The sequence below is a fragment of the Triturus cristatus genome, chromosome 8 (genome assembly GCF_964204655.1).
Source record: "Triturus cristatus chromosome 8, aTriCri1.1, whole genome shotgun sequence".
Lineage (NCBI taxonomy): Eukaryota > Metazoa > Chordata > Amphibia > Caudata > Salamandridae > Triturus > Triturus cristatus.
In genome coordinates this window covers 355770681-355790426 of record NC_140591.1, presented here as the reverse complement: position 1 = coordinate 355790426, position 19746 = coordinate 355770681, and the positions used below count along the sequence as shown (strand labels likewise).

The window sequence follows — 19746 nt, the reverse complement described above, 5'->3', positions numbered from 1 at the left end:
TCCTCCTGCAGTCGCAAATCCCGTATTCCTTGCTCTACCTGGCCAAACTGAAAGTATCACACAAGGGCACCACACACTTTTTCACCGACGCCAAGTCTGCCCTGAAATTTGCCAAACATGTGGGTGGGAAGCCGAAAAAATCTGGCCCTCGACCAGGCGGGACCAACGAGAATCAGCTAAGTGACAATGACTGAATTCTGGGCTATCACGCACACACATTGTCCATGTTTGGGAGGATATTGTTGACGGCTTGTTAGGAGGGAGGGCTGGGTCGCGACTGGTTTGCTTTTGTCATGAGGGTTGGCCTCTGGTCTTTGTATTTATTTAGTTTGGCTAGTCCTCGGCACATGACCAGTATCTAATTTTTGCTCGTTAGTATGTCATTATAGCATTGCATGCGTGCTTGTTGTAACGGCTGGTTGAGGAGGGTGAAGTTAATATGATTGTAACCGCAAGTGAAGTTGGAAGTTGTCAATATGCTTAAGCCACTAGGTTGTCCATATTAAATCACAGTACAGGTCTATCCACTGCAGTTTCTTGGCCACCCTGCACAAGCGGGGGTTGCCGTCCGGCATGCTTTCGTCCCCATGGGAAATTTCCCGGATATGTTTTATTGTATATGTTTTGTAGGGGAGGGGTATGCTTCAACCAAGTTGGGGGGTTGATGTGGGTGGATGGGTGGGGTTGGATGTCAAGTTTGGTTGGTTTGGGGTTGTATGGCAGGGCTATGGTGGGTATGATGTTCCACATTACGAAACACAATTATCCTTATTGAGAGAATCTGACGCAACACTATTAGGTAACGCACACTGCGCGAGATTAGCATAAATTGTTTATCCTGGAATATACGTGGCCTTAATGATGGCAGGAAGGCCCGAATGGTCCATGTCTATCTCACGAGACATAACATCGACATATGTCTATTACAAGAAACTCACCTCAGTATGTCAACGTCTGCAAGGCTCAGGCATAGCAGATGGGGGTATTCATACTCCTCGATATACTCAAGTTATGCTAGAGGGGTGGCAGTTATTTGGGGGGGCACGCTGCTCGCTCTGGTGGCATTATATGGTCCAAACGTGGACTCGCCGGAGTTTTTTCGGGAAGTCTGGGCGAAGGTCAGAGCCACGGGCTGCACCACGACTCTATGGGGGGGCGATTTTAATGCTATAATCCATGACAACATGGATAGACAGGGCGCGGCTAGGGCTCACCACACCGCGGCAAGTAAGGATTTGAATACGCTGATAGAAAATGACGAAATGGTAGACATTTGGCGTATGCGCAATCCTTTGCTTAGGGAGGGTACATGTTTCTCGGAACATCGCCGCGCGTGGTCTAGACTAGACTACTGGTTGATGTCCACAGATATGACTGGCTGGGTGGTTGAAGTTGGGCACTTGGCGAGAACACTCTCGGACCACTCCCCTTGTCTTCTGAAGTTATCCCTTCCTAACACTCACCGTGGGGAATTCACCTGGAGGCTACCTCCAAAGCCGCCACTTGATGAGGCATTCAAGGAAGAAATACGTGCGGATATATCTGAGTATTTTGGGCTGAATGCTGGGTCGGTGGGTACGGAGGCGGTCCTGTGGCAGGCCTTTAATGTGGTTATCAGGGGGAAATGTATCTCCAGGCAGGCAGGGGTATTGAAAACTATAAGAAACACCCTGGTGAATATTGAATCTAAAATAAAAGAGCTGGAGGCCCGCATACAAAATGGTGAGAGCACGGCACTACTTGCTGACCTGAAAGATAGGCTGTTAGAATATGAAAATGAAGCTAACAGAGAAATAAAATTATTAGGGAAATACGCTGAAGCACGTAGATATGGCGAAGGGGATAGACCAGGCCGCACGCTTGCGGGCATGCTCAGATCCAGACGGGCTGCGGCTTTTATTCCTGAGCAGACTAACACAGATGGTAACAAGGTGAGAGGCTCCCCTGCCATAGCGGAGACATTCTCCTCGTTTTATGCCCAGCTGTACAAAGCTAGACTCATGGAGTGCCCGGAGGGCATGCAGGAGTTTCTTGACTCCATTGCTCTGGCGTGGTTCAACGATAGGCACCGTGAGTATATGCACCTGCCATTTACGTTGGAGGATGTTAAGAAGGTTATCATGAGCCTGCCCTTAGATAAGGCACCAGGCTCGGACGGGCTAACTGTAGCATTTTACAAAACATATGTGGAGGAACTAGCTCCCAGGCTACTGGCAGTCTTTGAGGAGGCGTTCGAGAAGGGACTTCTTCCTCCAACGATGCGTGAAGCTATCATAATTACCTTATTGAAGCCGGGCAAACCGGGGGATGAACTGGACTCCTACAGGCCATTATCACTCATCATTGTAGATGTTAAAATTCTGGCTAAACTGATAGCTAATAGGCTCCAGCCTATGCTCCCCATGATCGCTCTGCCGGATCAATCGGGCTTCATCCCTGGCAGGTCCACCTCCCACAACTTACGCACGTTTTTTTCAGTGATACACTACCTCCATCCAGATGTTCAGGCAGCATTGGTTTTCTTAGACGCCACCAAGGCGTTCGACACGTTGGAATGACCTTACCTCTTTAAAATATTGGAGAGGATGGGGTTTGGTCCGCTATTTCTCAGGTGGATAAAGCTGCTCTATGCTGGGCCGACAGCCCGGGTGCGAGTCAATGATCTTCTCTCAAACCCCTTCCCGATCACGCGTGGCACACGCCAGGGCTGCCCGCTTTCTCCGCTCCTCTTCGCGATCGCGATGGAGCCGCTAGCAGCGCGTATCCGACAGCACCACACGGACAAAGGTATTGGCTTTAGCGCTCGCAGTCTGCTAATCTCTCTTTACGCTGACGATGTCATGCTCTACATCACAGAACCGGAGCGTAACCTAGCCGTGGTACTGAGGGAATTTATTAAATTCGGCGGCTTGTCCGGTATATCTATTAATTGGAAAAAGTCGGTGATCTTCCCCCTAACGGACAATACTAGGGCGGTCACCTCGGAGTTTCCGCTTCACTGGGAGAATGATTCGGTAAAGTATCTGGGTGTCTGGATACACAGAGATGTGCAGGAGCTTTGGAGACTCAACTTTGGTAGGGCAGTGAATTGGCTGGAAGACAAAGTGGCAATGTGGAGAGGACTCCCGTTGTCACTGGAGGGTAAAATCGCACTGACCAAAATAGTTATCTTGCCTAAATTCCTATATCTCTTTGTTAATCTGCCACTTATACTCACTCAGTCCTTCTTTAACACGCTGAGGTCGCTGCTACTCTCGTTGATATGGGCAGGAGGGCAGGCTAGGGTATCGAGGGACCTCCTGACGCTTCCGACCAGGCAGGGTGGGCTGGGTGCCCCAGATATACAACTATATGCCCTGTGTGCACAGGCACAATTCTTACAATATTGGACACACCCAACACCTTTTCAGCCGCATGTAGCGGTAGAGGAGGCTGCGGTCGCCCCGGTGCCGCTGCAGGTTGCTGTATATCAAAAATACAAACGCCCACTGGATGGTTTAGATACGGCAGAGCCGCTCAGATGGGCATGGGAGGGGCTGCGTAGACGGGCACAGATTCCGGTATTATATGCTCCTTCAGTTCCACTTGTGCAGAACCCACTTCTGCCCAACATTCGAGACGAGGTAAATGGGAAAATTGCGCAGGCAATGAAACTACACACATTTGCTGATTTATACCCAGAGGGTCAGTTCAGGGATTACCCAACGGCCGCGGAGGGTGAACGGGTACCATTTGGCGAATTGTTTTTGCACCACAAGCTCCGATTGGCTTGTCGAGCCTTGCATGCTAGCTTTCCATCCCAACCACCAATGCTGAATGCGCTGGAGAACATGTTGGTTACGCCATCACCACGTAAATTGATAACCCGCTCGTATACACGCATGCAGACGGACGCCCCTGTGGCGATCTCTGGAGCCCGTCCCAAATGGGATGCTGAATTGCCCACACCTCTGGCGGACGCTGAATGGGACTATTGCTGTGCCCAAATGACTGAGTTTTTGCCCAACTATAAGCTCCGACTGATCCACTTTAAGTTTTTTCATCGATACTACAGGACACCCATCAGCTTATATAGAATGGGAGTAAGGGACAATGACTGTTGTTGGCGCTGTGGAGCGCCTGCTGCCACTTTCCTACACATGGCATGGACATGCCCGGATGTTGCCGGGTACTGTAAGAAAATTTTTGACACCATAAATCAGATCCTTGATGTCCAGGTACCTCCTTCCCCACTATCGGGCTTGTTGGGTTTTGTCAAACACACTCACTTTAAAAAGCGTAAGCTACATGCGCTACTTTTACTGTTCGCAAAAAGACAAATTGCTGGAGATTGGGGGAGGCGCAGGAAACCAACAGTCAAGGTATGGCTGAGAGAGGTCACGTATGGCCAGGCCCAGTTGGCGCGGTTTTGGGAACTCATGCCGCAGGCATCTAGACCCCGGGATATCTGGGTGCCGTTTCTGGACTGGGCTCGGGATCAACCCACTGCTTCTGCTCAGGCTGAGGGGGGCGAGGCAACTGAGCTACCTGAGAATCCCAGGAACTGAGGTATTACACTGTGGTCTCTTTCGTGATCTGTTGTGCTACATAGTTGAGTATGTCGGGGGGGAGTTACCCTATCGCCAGGCTGGTCGGGATTAACTATACCGGAGTTAAAGCTGAACAAAATGGGTGTTGTCCGCCTGCCAGAATTGGGCAAAATGTGCATCATGTGGATATTTTATCGTCATGCTTATGTTTCGTATTTCAATCATGTGTATGGATTTCTCTCGCCAATGTGATGCTTTGCTGTATACCCCCACTGTATATGTTTTGGAAAATTGAAAATAAATTATAAAAAAAAAAAACCCCAGCAGCTTTGCTCCCACACCCAAGTGGCCTGCTCGTCAGCAGTCCCTAAGCGAAGGCCCCCTTAGCTAACATTGCAGCTCTGCACTCTGAACCCGGCTGCCCCAGTACCGCTGGTGGTGCAACTAGAGTGCCCATCTAGACCTTGGGGAACCTTGTCCCTAACCCCTAAAACTCCCACTCGTAAGTTGTGTACTTACCTAAAAAGAAGCAAACACTTTCTCCCATAGGAACCCATGTTGAGAGATTTGGGGCCTAAAAATGTTTTGAGTATAACTGTTGTTTGTACGGAGAAAAGAGAACTAAATTGCAAAGAATAAAAAGCTGTACTTACCTTGTATTGTGAGCTCCTAAGGTGTGGTATCTAGTCATACCACCCCCAGTACTCAAAGTAATCCAAAAGCAACAAAAAAAGTTATCAAAATAATTACTGTGTACTTTACACTGTTTCCAATGCGTATAGAATCCTGTAAAGCTTGTAAATTCAACCACAACTGCATTTCCTTTAACAGTCTTGCATTTGAGAGTATATTCTACTCACCTGTGCCAAGTCCTGCTTGGTTCTAATATAAAACATAAGTATAGCTTTTTTATACTTACCTAAGAGGTCTGGATTCGGTCTCTGAGTGTGTACCATCAGTCTTGATTAAGTGAATACAATAAATGATGAACACACCCTCTGGATAAGCCTTCTGCTTGCCCACACAACCACAAGGAGTTGTTAGTACTTACCTCATTTAACCTCTGCTATACCTCTGGGGACTCCATGGATGCTGTGCACACCATACCTTACTTTGGTATAGTATATAAAGAGCCCGTTTCCGGCTTTCACTCTGAAACGGTAAACCTATACTAAAAGGGACTGGGGCTGCCAACCTTCTCCACCCAGATTTAGGGAAGAGGATAGGAGAGTGTGCAGGTTCAGACTGGAATAATTAAGATGGACACTGCAGCACAAAGCAGAGAACATACCCGTTTTGTGAAGTGAATGCACACACAGATAAAAAAAAAAATGGGGTCCAATTGAGCCCTGCCCTCACCAAACCAGTTAGGCATTGCCAAACCCACAAAAACATCACGCATTTTATAGGCGTCCTCCATACACACCTCAAAAACAAGGACGTCCATGGATCTTTTCAAGGGGAGAGCTAGTATGCAGTCTCCCTGCAGGGGAATAGGTAAAAAGACACGTGCCTGTTAGACCCGGCCCTCGTAACATAGACAGACCTGACCCCTGCACCTCACACCAGCCCCGAGCCCACGGCCTAGCCGATCCTTCCCACCAGAACACACACACCCGACCCGGACTTCCCCCGTCCGTGGCCTTCCTCCTTCGGCCACCCCGGGCCCGCGTGCCCACTTCATGCACCAAGATGGCCGCCCGGCCCCAGCGCGACCCTAGCCATAGGCGCCACTCCGGCTGGAGGACATCGCGCTCCCCTTGGGATGAAAAGGGAGGAGCAGTTTCCATCACACCTCTGCGCTTCCCTACCAAGGTGGGTTTCGATCGACCCGCCGGCCTCCCCGAGGGCTGGCTCCACGCCTGCTGGGTGTCTGGGGCTCCTCCCGACCCGGCCCTGAAAGGATCAAAGGACAATGGCAGGAGACCCCCAACAAGCGACCCCCAGGTGACAAGACCCCTGCCTGCACAGACTCCGGACATCAAAGAGGAGTCGCCCTATAACAAGGGGTGCTCTGGGATTGTCCGGCAGATTCGCCTTGGAAACACCTGAGCCCTGCTGAGTGACTCGCGGCTCCCTGAAGATCGTCAAACCTCCGAACGTGTACCTGAGCCCTGCTGAGTGACTCGCGGCTCCCTGAAGATCGTAAGACCCCCGACTTGTGCTTGAGCCCTGCTGAGTGACTCGCGGCTCCCCGAAGATCGTAAGACCTCCGAACTTATACTCGAGCCTGCTGAGTATCTCGCAGCGCCCACAGACTCTCTTGGTCCCGCCGGACCCCACGACGACAAGCGTATCCCCCAGCTCGAGGATTGTGAGCTGTGCGCCGGGTACGCTCCTGCATTTGATCCATATCCCCAAAGACTGTCCCGCTACCTCCTAACCCCCCCTCCAAGACTTTGTGAGCCCGCGCTCTACTTGTATATATTTTGCCTTGCTGATCATAAAGATCCTACCACTCCGATCTGATAAAGGTTTGCTCTTAAGAACTCCTCGTGTGGTGTCTCTCTGTCGTGTGGTGCCGAGTGTGCGATCCTAGATACGAGGTTCCTCCCCTGAGGAGTCTCCCGCCAGTGCCCGGCTACGATACCTCGAGGGTGGGTCTCAGGGCAGTCAGGGCCCCCTCCGGGCCCCTCTGAGGTCGCCTTCTAACAGTGCCCATAACTATAAACATAATGCCACCACCATCAGTCACCGCAAAGCCAGGTTTAGAGGGCAGTGGATACTTTCACAAAACAGGGGTACAGTTTTAGTCTATCCTGACATAGCACAGCTGACAGAAAAATATATGAAAAGGAGAAACTGCACTGGGATTTTTAAGTTCACTGGGGGAAAATCAGACAGAGCGGACCATGCTCTTACATGAGCAGGGTAACCAAACCTCGCAAAGGACTTTAATGCCCACACATGGGCATATATTGACTGTATGTCAACACAGAAGCTGATGAGGCGAGTCAAGGGCACAGCACATAACTTTAAACAATACCAAGAACAAAGGAAACAAAGTACTTTTCAAAAGTGCGACCCTTAGGGAGAATCAAGCTTCACAGAATGAAAACAACTAGTTACAAAGGACAGGAAGGCATTCGTCACCACAGGCAATTCAACATAATCTGGTGGTCTACGTTGTCAAACGCTGCAGCAGGACATGAAACATACCATGGCATTCTTAAGCCCATTTTAATCTTTGCTCCAGAAGTCTCCAAAAACCAATTTCCTTTCAAAACCAAGTTGAACACCAGATAGGATCAATCATTTTATATAGAGAACAGCAAGGACTGCGAAAGATCGAAACATTGCATAGAATTGTAAGATCCAGGTTGAACATCTGCAGTAGAGGGTAACTGTCCCATTCAGATTTGAGGGCATGAATACGGGGGTAAATATGAAAAATCCATGGCGACAGAGTACAAGTACGTTTTTCATTTTGGCTTGGTGACAGTTTACGGCTTGATAAAGTTAGCTGTATGAAAGCAATCTTCGGCTTGATTATGGTGAGCAAAATTTAAAAATATATATACATATGTTAGTTTTTCCCATGACTCATGGGTTTCTTGTACATAAACAATCAATGGTTCTCCTAGAATTTACTGGTGCACACAAATGTCACTAACAACAAACAGAATACAGGCCACAATACTTATGTAACAGTCTAAAAAAAAAAAACTATTGATGTTTGCCTTTTGTAGGCTCACGGCATTCAGGACATTATTACTAGAGTTTACATTCATGTAATAATGTTCATCGGTATAAGACCGAATATAAAAACACATATTTTACTTTGCACCTTTGTTGCTCTAAGCAGTCTGTGTGCAAAGGACAAGTTACTTACCTTCGGTAACGCCTTATATGGTAGACATGATCTAGCCGCAGATTCCTTACCTTTTAACTTCCAGACGTCAGGCTGGATCCGTAAGATTTTTCTTAGCAGTACACCTGTGTGCCTGTAGGAGGCGGTCGGTCAATTTGCTTGAAGTCATCGGCGTGTTCGTCATTGTCATGACGTTCACGTCGTCAATATAACCGCCACTCCTGAGCGATGACGTCAGCCCTTTTCACAACTTTCCACACCAGAAGTGCGGAGCAATGAAGTGACTAACCATGATGTGTTAAAAAGAAGCTAGGGCCCTGAAGGGGAACAGCCCTGACACTAAAAACAATTCCGGAGTGCTGGGAGGATGCGAGAGTCGATAAGAACTCTGCGGCTAGATCATGTCTAAACCAGATAAGGCGTTACCGAAGATAAGCAACTTGTCCATCTGCAAGAGACATCTAGGCGCAGATTCCTTCCCTAGGAACAGATACCCAAGCAATACCTTCCCCTGAGGTGGGCTGCGGTAAAGTTTTCAACCAGGAAATCCTGCAAGACAAAGCGGCCAAACAGGCCCTCACTGCAAACCTGAAAAACCAGGCAACAGTGTGTGGAAATATGTGCAGAGATGTCCATGTGGCCGATTGGCAGATATCAGCAATTGGATTTCCACACTGGAGGGCCATGGTGGCTACCTTCGCCCTGGTGAAAGGGGTCCCAAGGCCTTCAGGAGTCCGTTTCTTTGCTAAGGCGCAACATATTTTGATACAGAGGATAACACAGCGTGATATGGTCATCTTTTGGACAGCACGCCCCTTCTTTGCTCCCACGTTCCCTATAAGGAGTTGGTCATGCACCCAAACTCTTTAGTGCGAGCAAGGTAGAACGAGAACGCTCTTTTTGAGTCCAGATGGTGGTGATGCTCCTCTTCTTTGGAAGCATGCAGAGGTGCATAGAAAGGGGCAGAGTAATGGATTGTCCCAGATGGAAGGGAGTAACAAACTTGGGCAAAAAAGATGCCTTCGTTTTTTAGCAGCACTTTGTCAGGGGATTCTGTCAGGACAGTGCCTGAAGTTCGTTCACCCTCCTGGCAGAGGTAATTGCCACCAAAATGGCGGTTTTGATAGTGAGCAACCGTAGAGGGCAGTTGTGCAGCGGCCCAAACGGCACGCACATCAAGAAAGTAAGGACCAAATTAAGGTCCCATTGTGGCATAAGAAAAGGAGAAGGGGGGAAACAAGTGGGTTAACCCCTTCAAAAACCTCTGCATCAGAGGGGACTTAAAAAGTGAAGGCTGATCTAGTAGCCGAAGAAAAGCCCAAAGGGCCTAAAGGTAGCTCTTCAAAGTGCCCAAAGCAGATCCCTACTGCGTCAAGGAAAGGATAAACAGGAGAATATCTGCAAGAGAAGCAGATAAGGGGTCAATGACCGTTCTGTACAATATTTACAAACTTTGTTCCATCTGCAGGTGTATACCGATTTCGTGAAGGAACACCTGGCTGCTAGAATAACTTTTCAGACTTCGGGAGGAAGGTCAATACTGGTCAACTGTCGTCTCTCAATCTCCACGTGAGGAGACGGAGAGTGGACTGGTTCAGGGGAGGACCCTTCTCTGTTGCTGCAACAGAAAATCCTCACGAAGGGGCAGCCTGATCAGAGAATCAATGCTCATATCTAGAAGCTTGGGATACCAAACTCTCCATGCCCAATCCGGAGCCACAAGAATGACGTGCCTGTTCGCTCCCGATCTTCTTGAGCACGCTGAGCAGGAGTGGTATGGGCGGAAGGGCGTACAGGAGGCCCGATCTCCACTCGTAACAAAAAGCGTCACCGAGTGAGAGTCACCTTGGAAACTCCAAAGCACAAAACTGCTGACATTGCATGTTCTTTTAGGAGGCGAACAGATCTAGCCAGGCTCTCCCCACAGCTGAAAGAGACCTTGTGCCACCTCCAGATGGAGACGCCACTCGTGATCCGCAAGGCACCTTCGGCTAAGTTTGTTTGCTCTGGTGTTCAGAGAACCGGCCAAATGTTGTACCACTTGGGAAATACTCTGTTGTTGCAGCCAAGTCCAGAGGCCTAGAACCTCTTGACAGATTCCAGGACCCCACTCCACCCTGTTTGTTAAAGTACAACACTGTAGTGTTGTCCGTGAACACCTGAACAAGCTTTCAATTGATGGATGACAAAAAGGCTTTCAGTGCCAGTAGGATCACACGAAGCTCCAATAGGTTGATATGGAGCTCGGCTTCCGCCGGAGACCACAGTCCTCTGATCTCCACCTCTCTCAGATGACTACCCCCATCCCAGGAGAGATGCATCCGTAACTACTGTGAGATCTGGGTGGGGAAGGTAGAGGGATCTGCCTTTAACCCAATCGCGGTTTATCAGCCACCACTGCAGGTCTTTCGTAGTTCACTCTGTTATCTGAACCAAGTTGGTGAGATTGCCTCAATGCTGTGCCCATTGGAACTTCATGTCCCACTGCAGAGTCCACATGAGTAACTGTGCATGGTCCACCGGCAAGATGCAGGAGGCCATGAGGTCCAGCAGCCTCAGTCATTTTCACCGAAATCTAGGATAGAGGATAAAACATTGGTATCAAAGCCTGAATATCCTGGACTCGCCGTTTGGGAGGATAAGCCCGAAACTGCACAGTGTCGGGAACCGCCCCAATAAAAAGGCGCGTTTGATAGGGAGTCAGGTGTGACTTCGGCACGTTGAAAGTGAATGCAGGAGGTTTGCCATAGTCTGGGGGTGGGAGACGAGTGCTTGGGACGAGCCCGCCTTCAACAACCAGTCGTCGAGATAGGGGAAGACTGGAACCCCTGATCTCTTCTGATGGGCTGCGACCACCGCCATCACTTTTGTGAACACCTATGGGGCACTGGTGAGGCTGAAGGGAAGCATGGAAAACTGAAAGTGCTTGCGGACCACCAAAAAGCACAGGTAGCGACAAAGGGCAGGGAGGATGGGGAAATAAAAATAGGCATCCTGCAAGTCCATCGCTACCATCCAGTCTCCTGGGTCCAGGGCAGATAGGACCCGAGCTAGGGTGAGTATCTTTAACTTCTTGTTGAGGAACTAGTTGAGGGCTCCGAGGTCGAGGATAGGACAAAGGCCTCCATCATTTGGAACCAGAAATTAGCGGGAATAACAACAACAGCCTATTTCTGGCCCGGGAACCCTCTCAAAAGCTCCCTTGGCCAAGAGTTTTTAATTCCTTGGGGAGTAAGGCAAGGTCCTCTGTCAGCCAATCATACACTTGAGGCATGGATGGAGGGGTAGTCTGGAAGGGAAGGGAGTAGCTCCTTCGGACTATTTGCAACACCCACCTTTTCAAGGTGATGTTTCCCCAGTGTTGGAGATGATGGCATATTTTGCCACCAACTTTGAATGATCCTGGGGAGCAGACTAGGAAGGTTTTGCAGTGTAGGAGGGGGATCGCAGCTTGACTCGCCTTCTGGCCGCATGACCCACGGGGTTGGGGTGAACCGTGTCCACGGCCCGCAGAGGTTGCTGAGCTTGCAGGGCCCTCAGGTTGGAATAGGGTTGGCACTGTTGGTAGCCCCTTCAGTAGCCACGAAAGGAGCAAAAAGCACACAGCCCAGGATGTTGTGGTGTGGCATAAGGACTTGGCGGTAGCCCACGAGTCCTTGAAACGCTCAAGTGAGGCACCTGCTTTGTCCCTGAAGAGACAGGAGCCATCAAAGAGCATATCCATAATATTAGCTTGGACATCCCCCAAAAAACCAGACATCCACAGCCAGGCGTGGTGACGTACGGCCACCATCGTGAAAATCGTTCTGCCCAGCGAGACGGTCGTGTTCAAGCCACATCAGATGGCGAACTTCACTGCATCACTCCTGTCTGAAATGGCTTGGGAGAGTAGAATCCGGTCCTCCGCCAAGACTCTATGCAGCAGATTCACAACCGTGTCCCATATTGAATGGGAATACAAGCCCAAAAGGCATGCAGTGTACACTGACCTCAATGCTAGCCTGGTGGAAGAGAAAGTTTTCTTCCCAAAGCTTTCCATTCCCTTGGATTCCCTGTACGGGGGTGCAGAAGGGAAAGTGCCACAGTAGAAGCCTGAACCACCAAGCTTTGTGGGGTTGGGTGTGAGGAAAACTGGTTCGCCCAGTGCATGGCGATGGCGGCGGCCAAAAGTTCTATTCACAGGAGCTCCTGTGCCGGGCTTGGACCAGGAGCCCAGAAGAACGCAGTCAAGGGCTCATTGAAAGGCAGCAAGGGTTCTGAGCAGGAGAAACCAGGCTTCAGGACCTACACCGTAGGAAGTTGCAGGTCCAAGACCTCTGCAGCCCTACACACCCCCATTGCAAATGACGCCCCCTCCTCCGTAGCTAGGTTAGGGGAATACAGCAGGCCAGAATCTGAGGAGGTGTCCTGGCCACTGGCATCACCCAGTTCCTCATACAGGTCCATGTCCTGGGGTTGCGGGATTTCTAAGGGGTCCTGCTCCCCTCCCATACCTCCTCATCTATTCCTAACCCTTCAGGATAGGGCAGGTTAAATGGCATGAAGCCATATGGCTCAGTCAGCGCCAGTCTCTGCATCGGTGGACACCTGACCGGCTCCGTGTCATTAGGAATGGGAACTGGGGAGGCGCCGACGGCAATGCAGAGGACCTTGGAGGTGGACGCGGAGACGAAGGTGGGGAATCCACAGGGACCCCATCATCCGAAACTGCTGGGCCCACAGGCGCGTCGGCAGGGTCAGGCCGCCCAAATACGGCGCACATGGGGTCATAGAACTTCTTAAGTTGAGTGGGGTCGTTCCCAGCCCCAGGAAGGGAGGGAAACGTGGAGCCAACCCAGGTACCCACTCCGTGGAGTGCCGAGGTTTCTCCGTTTTGTCACATCACGGATGCTGCGACTCGGAAGAAGTGGACTTCGATACTCCGAAGTGGTCGGACCTTCCTTTCAACCGAGATCAACGAGGCAACCTCCGAGGCGTCGATCGCCGGGCCGAGATTAGCTTTAGGGACCGCTCCCTCAAAGCTTACAGCACCATGGCCTGGCAATCGGAGCACGACTGTCTATCATGGTCGCGATCCAGGCACCATTGACACACTAAGTGGGGGTCCATGACCAACATGGCATGGTGGCAGGCGCTGCACGTCTCGAACCCCGAGGTCTTCATACTCAACATCCCTAGCACACCAAAAGGAGTTGACAAAAAATTGAAAAAAAGTGTCAAAAAATGACAGTTCACTTCGACAGATCTGCGCTGGCTGGCGCGGATAAAAAAAGATCCGACGTCAGTGCGCCTGTGTGGCGGTTATATTTACGACGCGGACATCATGATGCCGACTACGTCCTGCGGAGTCGACCGACACCACCTACATGCGCACAGGGGTACTGCGCAGAAAAGTCTTACGGATCCAGCCTCGAAGTTCAAAGGTAAAGAATCTGCAGCTAGATGCTTCTATCACATCAAAGGATTACCACGGCATTTGGGTACTTCTAAAATCTTTGTCCGTCCTGATGATGACCCTTAAATAAGTAATTTAATAGAGTCAAAACATCGACAAATATACTAGTGGACTGTTTTTAACAAACAAGTTACTTACCTTCGGTAACGATATATCTGTAAGAAACATTAGTAGTGATAGATTCCTTACCTTAGAATTACCCCCAGGCGTCACACTGGATCCGCAAAGTTTTCTTCAGCAGTAACCCTCCGCGTCGGAAGGTGGCATCGTACGGCTCTGCATCCGTCGTTGGCGTCGTGGTTGCTGAGATGAAGGCACGTAAGCTATTTAGACGCCACCCTCGCGCACTCTCAGTTCTGAACAAGACTTTCCACGCCAGAAAACGCAGAGCCATGCAAGATACTGACCACTGGTGTCTTGAAACTAGGGGCCCTGAAAGGGAATGACCTTAACCCTAGAAACCAGTTCGAAGAACAGGGAGGATAGGTGGGGCAGTAAGGAATCTATCACTACTAATGTTTCTTACAGGTATATTGTTACTGAAGGTAAGTAACTTGTTCATCTCAAAGAAACACATAGTGATAGATTCCTTACCTTAGAATAGATACCCCAGCAATACCAACCCCGGTGGTGGGTCTGCGAACCAAGATCACACCAGGAAGTCTCGGAGAACGGAACGGCCAAAGAAGCTGTCTCTCGGGACTTGGCTGTCCAAGCAGTAGTGCTTAGTAAAAGTGTGCAGTGAGGCCCACGTAGCTGCCTGACAGATGTCTTGCAGGGGGACACCACGTCCCAATGCTGTAGTGGCTGCAGTCGCCCTGGTGGAATGGGCGCGCAGCCCCAATGGAGCTTCCTTTTTTGCCAGGAAAAAAACAGGCTTTAAGACACAAGACGACCCATCCAGAGATAGTCCGCTTGTGTACGGCCCGACCTTTTTAGGCGCCAACGTAGCCAACAAAGAGCTGGTCATCCACCAGGAACTGTTGTGTGCGGTTCAAGTAAAACAAGAGCACACGTTTTGGGTCCAGATGGTGGAGCCTCTCTTCCTCTCTAGAAGGATGCAGAGGCGGAAAGAAGGTGGACAAAGTGATGGTCTACGCAATGTGAAAGGCAGTGTCAACCTTTGGCAGAAAGGATGGGCGTGTCCCGAGTACAACCTTCTCCGGATGGACAGATAGAAAAGGAGGTTTACAAGAAAGAGCCTGGAGCTCACTCACTCTCCTGGCAGAGGTGATGGCAACCAGGAAAGCAGTATTCAAGGTTAGCGGACGAAGAGGACAGTTGTGAAGAGGCTCAAAGGGAGCGCACATTAAATACGTTAGAACCAGGTTCAAGTCCCACTGTGGCGGTGAGTAATGCCTTTGAGAAATCTATTAACAACAGGGGACTTGAAAAGAAAGGGCTGATCAGGGAGCATGAGAAAGGCCGAAATAGCAGAAAGGTAGCCCTTGATAGTGCCCACAGCAGAGCCCTGCTGGGCCAAAGAAAGAAGGAACAAAAGGACTCCTGAAAGAGGGGCAGAAAAGGGATCCACAGCCTTTGCTGTGCACCATGCCACAAATGTATTCCACCTGCAGGCGTATACCAACTTAGTGGAGGGACGCCTGGCTGCCAGAATGACGTCACAGACTTCAGGATGCAAATCAAAAGAAATCAACTGCCGCCGCTCAAACTCCACGCAAAGAGGTGGAGGCTGGACAGGTTCGGGTGGAGGACCGTCCCCTGCTGCTGCGACAGAAGATCCTCCAGAAGAGGCAGTCGGATCGAAGGATCGATGGTCGTACTGAGTAGCTCAGGATACCATCACCCTTCGAGCCCAGTCCGGAGCCACAAGAATGACTTCGGACCGGTCGCGCCTGATCTTCTTCAGCACTCTTGGTAGAAGTGGTATAGGCGTACAACAGACCGCAACTCCACTCACAATGAAAAGCGTCACCAAGCGAGAACCGCCTTGGAAATTCCAACGCGCAGAACTGTTGACATTGCGCGTTCTCTTAGCTGGCAAATAGATCTAACCAGGGCTGCCCCACAGTTGAAAGAGACCTTGCGCCACGTCCGAGTGAAGACGCCATTCGTGATCCATCATGCACCTGCAGCTGAGTTCGTCCGCCCTGGCGTTCAGTGAACCTGCCAGGTGTTGAACCACCAGGGAAATGCCCTGCTGTTCCAGCCATGTCCAGAGGCGCAGAGCCTCCTGACATAGGGTCCACAATCCCACTCAGCCCTGTTTGTTGTAGTACCAAATGGCGGTGGTATTGTCTGTGATCACCTTTCCCTTTGACAGAGGGAAGGAATGCCTTCAGTGCAAGTCGGATCCCCCGAAGCTCCAGAAGGATGATATGGAGCTTGGACTCCCCCGGAGACCAGAAGCCTCTGATCTCCGCCTCTCCCATGTGGCCCCCCCATCCAAGGAGGGACGCGTCCGTCACCACTGTGTGCTCCGGTTGGTGAAGGAAGAGGGATCTGCCCTGTACCCAAAGTCTGTTCGTGAGTCACCACTGCAACTGCTGTGAAGTGCCCTCCGTGATCTGGACGTAATCGGACAGTTTCCCCTGATGCTGCGCCCACTGGAACTTCAGGTCACACTGCAGAGCCAGCATAGGCCATCTGGCATGAGTGACCAGCAGGATGCAGGAGGCCATGAGGCCCAGCAGCCTCAGGGTCATCCTGACCGAAACCCAGGATAGAGGCCAAAAGATCGGAATCATAACCTGAATATCCTGGACTCGTCGTTCGGGAGGATAGGCCCGAAACTGAGTAGTGTCCAGAACCGCTCCGATGAAGAGGAGCTTCTGAGAGGGAATCAGGTGCGACTTCGGCACATTGATGGAGAACCCCAGCAAATGCAGGAGGTCGGCCGTAGTCTGGAGGTGGGACACTACTGCCTGGAGCGAGCCCGCCTTCAACAGCCAGTCGTCGAGATAGGGGAAGACTGGACCCCTGATCTGCGTAGATGAGCTGTGACCACCGCCATCACTTTCGTGAACACCTGAGGAGCGCTGGTAAGGCCAAAGGGGAGCACATTAACTGAAAATGCTCGAGGCCTACCGTGAACCGCAGGTAACGCCAGTGGGCCGGCAGGACAGGAATTTGGAAATATGCGTCCTGCAAGCCCAAAGCTACCATCCAGTCTCCAGGGTCGAGAGCAGACAAGACCTGAGCCAGAGTTAGCATCTTAAACGTCTCCTTCCGGAGGAAGCGATTTACGTCCCTGAGGTCCAAGCAGGCCCTTCTCCTTCTTGGGCACCAGAAAATAGTGGGAATAAAAAACACATCCTACTTCTGGCGCAGGAACGCGCTAGATGCCCCTCTTGGCCAAGAGGGGCGCGACTTCCTGTTGGAGAAGTGTCAAGTGATCTCCCAACATGCAGTGGTACTGGGGTGGCATGGCTGAAGGGGTAGTCTCGAAGGGGAGGGAGTAGCCCCTCCGGACTATGTCTAAAACCCACCTGTCCCAAGTGATGGTGCGCCAGTGGGGAAGGCGATGGCGAATTCTGCCGCCCACTGGCGTTTGATTGACCTGAAAGACCGGACTTGGAAGGTTTTGGGCAGTAGTGGCCGAGGTGGAAGTGGACTGACCTGACCGCTGGCCCCCTGAACCGCTTCTGCTGTTCCCACGTCCGTGGCCGCGCTGAGACTGCTGCGGCCTGTGGCTCTGAAGCGAACGTGCTGGGGCGCCCCTTCCGATGCCACGAAAGGAGAGAAAAGCAGAAGGCGGTGGAGGGCATGTGGCCCAAGGACTTGGCCGTAGCCCGTGAGTCCTTAAAACGCTCCAACGCACTATATGCCTTGTTGCCAAAAAGGTGAATGCCATCAAAGGGCATGTCCATCAGGGTGTTCTGGACATCCCCCAAGAAGCCAGTAGTCCTCAGCCAGGCGTGGTGGTGTAGGGCCACCGTTGTGGAAAACGCTTTGCCCAGCGACTCGGCGGTGTCAAGGCCATATCTTATTGTGAACTTGGCTGCATCTCTCCCCTCAGCAATAGCTTTCGAGAGCACTGTCCGCGCCTCCTCCGGACACTGAGGCAGCACTTGCGCCACCGTATCCCACGCAGAGTGGGAGTAACGGCCAAAGAGGCATGCGGTGTTCACAGACTGCAGCCCTGAACTGACGAAAGAAAAGATCTTCTTCCCAGAAGTAGCTGCCGGCTGAAGCACTTCTATCAAGAGGTCAGTCCTGATGGCCACGGTAGGGAGTTGGAGGTTGAGGGCCTCCACCGCCCTACGCAACACCACAGCATAACTTGCACCCTCCTCCGTAGCCACCTTAGGAGGAGTGAGCATGCCAAGGTCAGGAGAGGTGTCAAGACCGCTGGCATCCCCCCAGATCCTCAACCCAGTCCAGGTCATACTCACACTGAGCTGTGAGAGGGTCCTCGGACCCCTCCCAGTCCTCCCCTTCCTCCTCAGGCTGAGGTACAGGCCGAAAATAAGGAGGGCAGACATAGGGGTAGGAAGGCCCCATCGGCGTCGGAGTCGAGCGAGGGCGTTCCGTCTCCGTGTCCATGTTGGGGCTGAAAACGGGGGCCATGGGCGACGTCGGAGGTGGTGCTAGTGGGGTCGACGTCGGTGGAGGTGTAACAAGGTCAACCGGCGTAGACCGGGATCCAGGCCTGATCCTTGGGGGCCCTGCGGCGCCAGGGCCAAAGCCGACAGCGATGCCGGAGCCGTCGACAGTGAAGGGCAAGGACCCCCAGTTGGGCCCAAAGGCGCGCCAGCGGGGCCAGACGGCCTACAGAGGCGGGCCACGGCAGCCAGAAATTCCTAGAGCTGGGCCTGAGTCGCCGACGGACCCGGGAAGGGCGGGTAGGCTGACGGCGACGTCGTAGGCTCCGCCGGAGCCGCGGGGGAGGCACCACCCGCACCCTCAGCCGCGACGGGCAAGGGGAGGTTGTCGAGTGACGACGCTTCTTCGACTTCTTGTGCTTTGTCTTACCTGACCCAGAATGCGAAGACTTTGATCCAGAAGAACGATGGTGATGGCTCCGCGACCGGTCCCTCGACCCCCCACGGGATCAGGACCTGGAGCGTCTGACTGCCAGACTTCAAGAAACTTTCGGGACCGCTCCAGCAAAGTCTTCGGCGCCATGGCCCGGAAGTCGGGGCACGACTTTGGGTCGTGGTCGCGCCCCAGGCAGTAGAGACACACGCGGTGCAGGTCCGTCACCGACATCATCCGATGACACTCCCCGCACGACTTGAAACTGGGCACCCCTACAACACCAGGAGTCGATAGACTCGAAAAAAATCGAGACAAAAAGCCTCAAAAACACAGTCAAAAAATGACATGGGGTACTACTCTCTCCGGACCTGCGCTTGCTGGCACGGAAAAAGAAAGAACTTATGTCAGCGCGCGAGGGCGGCGTCTAAGTAGCTGCCGCGACGTCATCTCAGTGACCAGTACGCCAACGACAGACGCGGAGCCGCACAACGCCACCTTCAGACGCACAAGGGTACTGCTGACGAAACCTTTCCGGATCCAGTCTGACGCCTGGGGGTAATTCTAAGTTAAGGAATCTATCACTATGGGTTTCTTTCAGATATGATGTTAAACATTATACTCGGATATAATAATGGTGTTAACAATAATTACATCCATATCAGCCACAAGTCATGTACATATGTCTTCTGTATAGCACTTAAGCACTTTCATTTAATCACTTCACTTTTACTGCCCAGTTTGTATTTTTGGAGCACCTAACTACAATATAATGTGTTCTCAAAAGATATCTTTAGCCTTGTTTTTATTAATTGAATACATTTGATTTGATCCTTTTTCAAACCAATCTAGTGGTCATGTATGGCTGCTGAGGAAGGTGATCCTCTCACTTGCCCCAAGGAGACCATTGTTTTTCTTTCAGTTTCTCTTTATTAATTGTCTTGGTCTGGTCCATTGGTTATTGGGCTGCACCTTTTACTTTTTGCAGAAAACGTTTAACCATGGCCTCCTTA

The 19746-nt window shown here is 51.3% G+C and overlaps 1 protein-coding gene across 2 annotated transcripts in view; it reads right to left on the bottom strand.

The window, feature by feature from the left end:
* Nucleotides 1-19746, bottom strand: part of PDS5B (PDS5 cohesin associated factor B) — an 802561-nt gene that overhangs the window by 408247 nt on the left and 374568 nt on the right. The gene's annotated exons all lie outside the window — the stretch shown is intronic.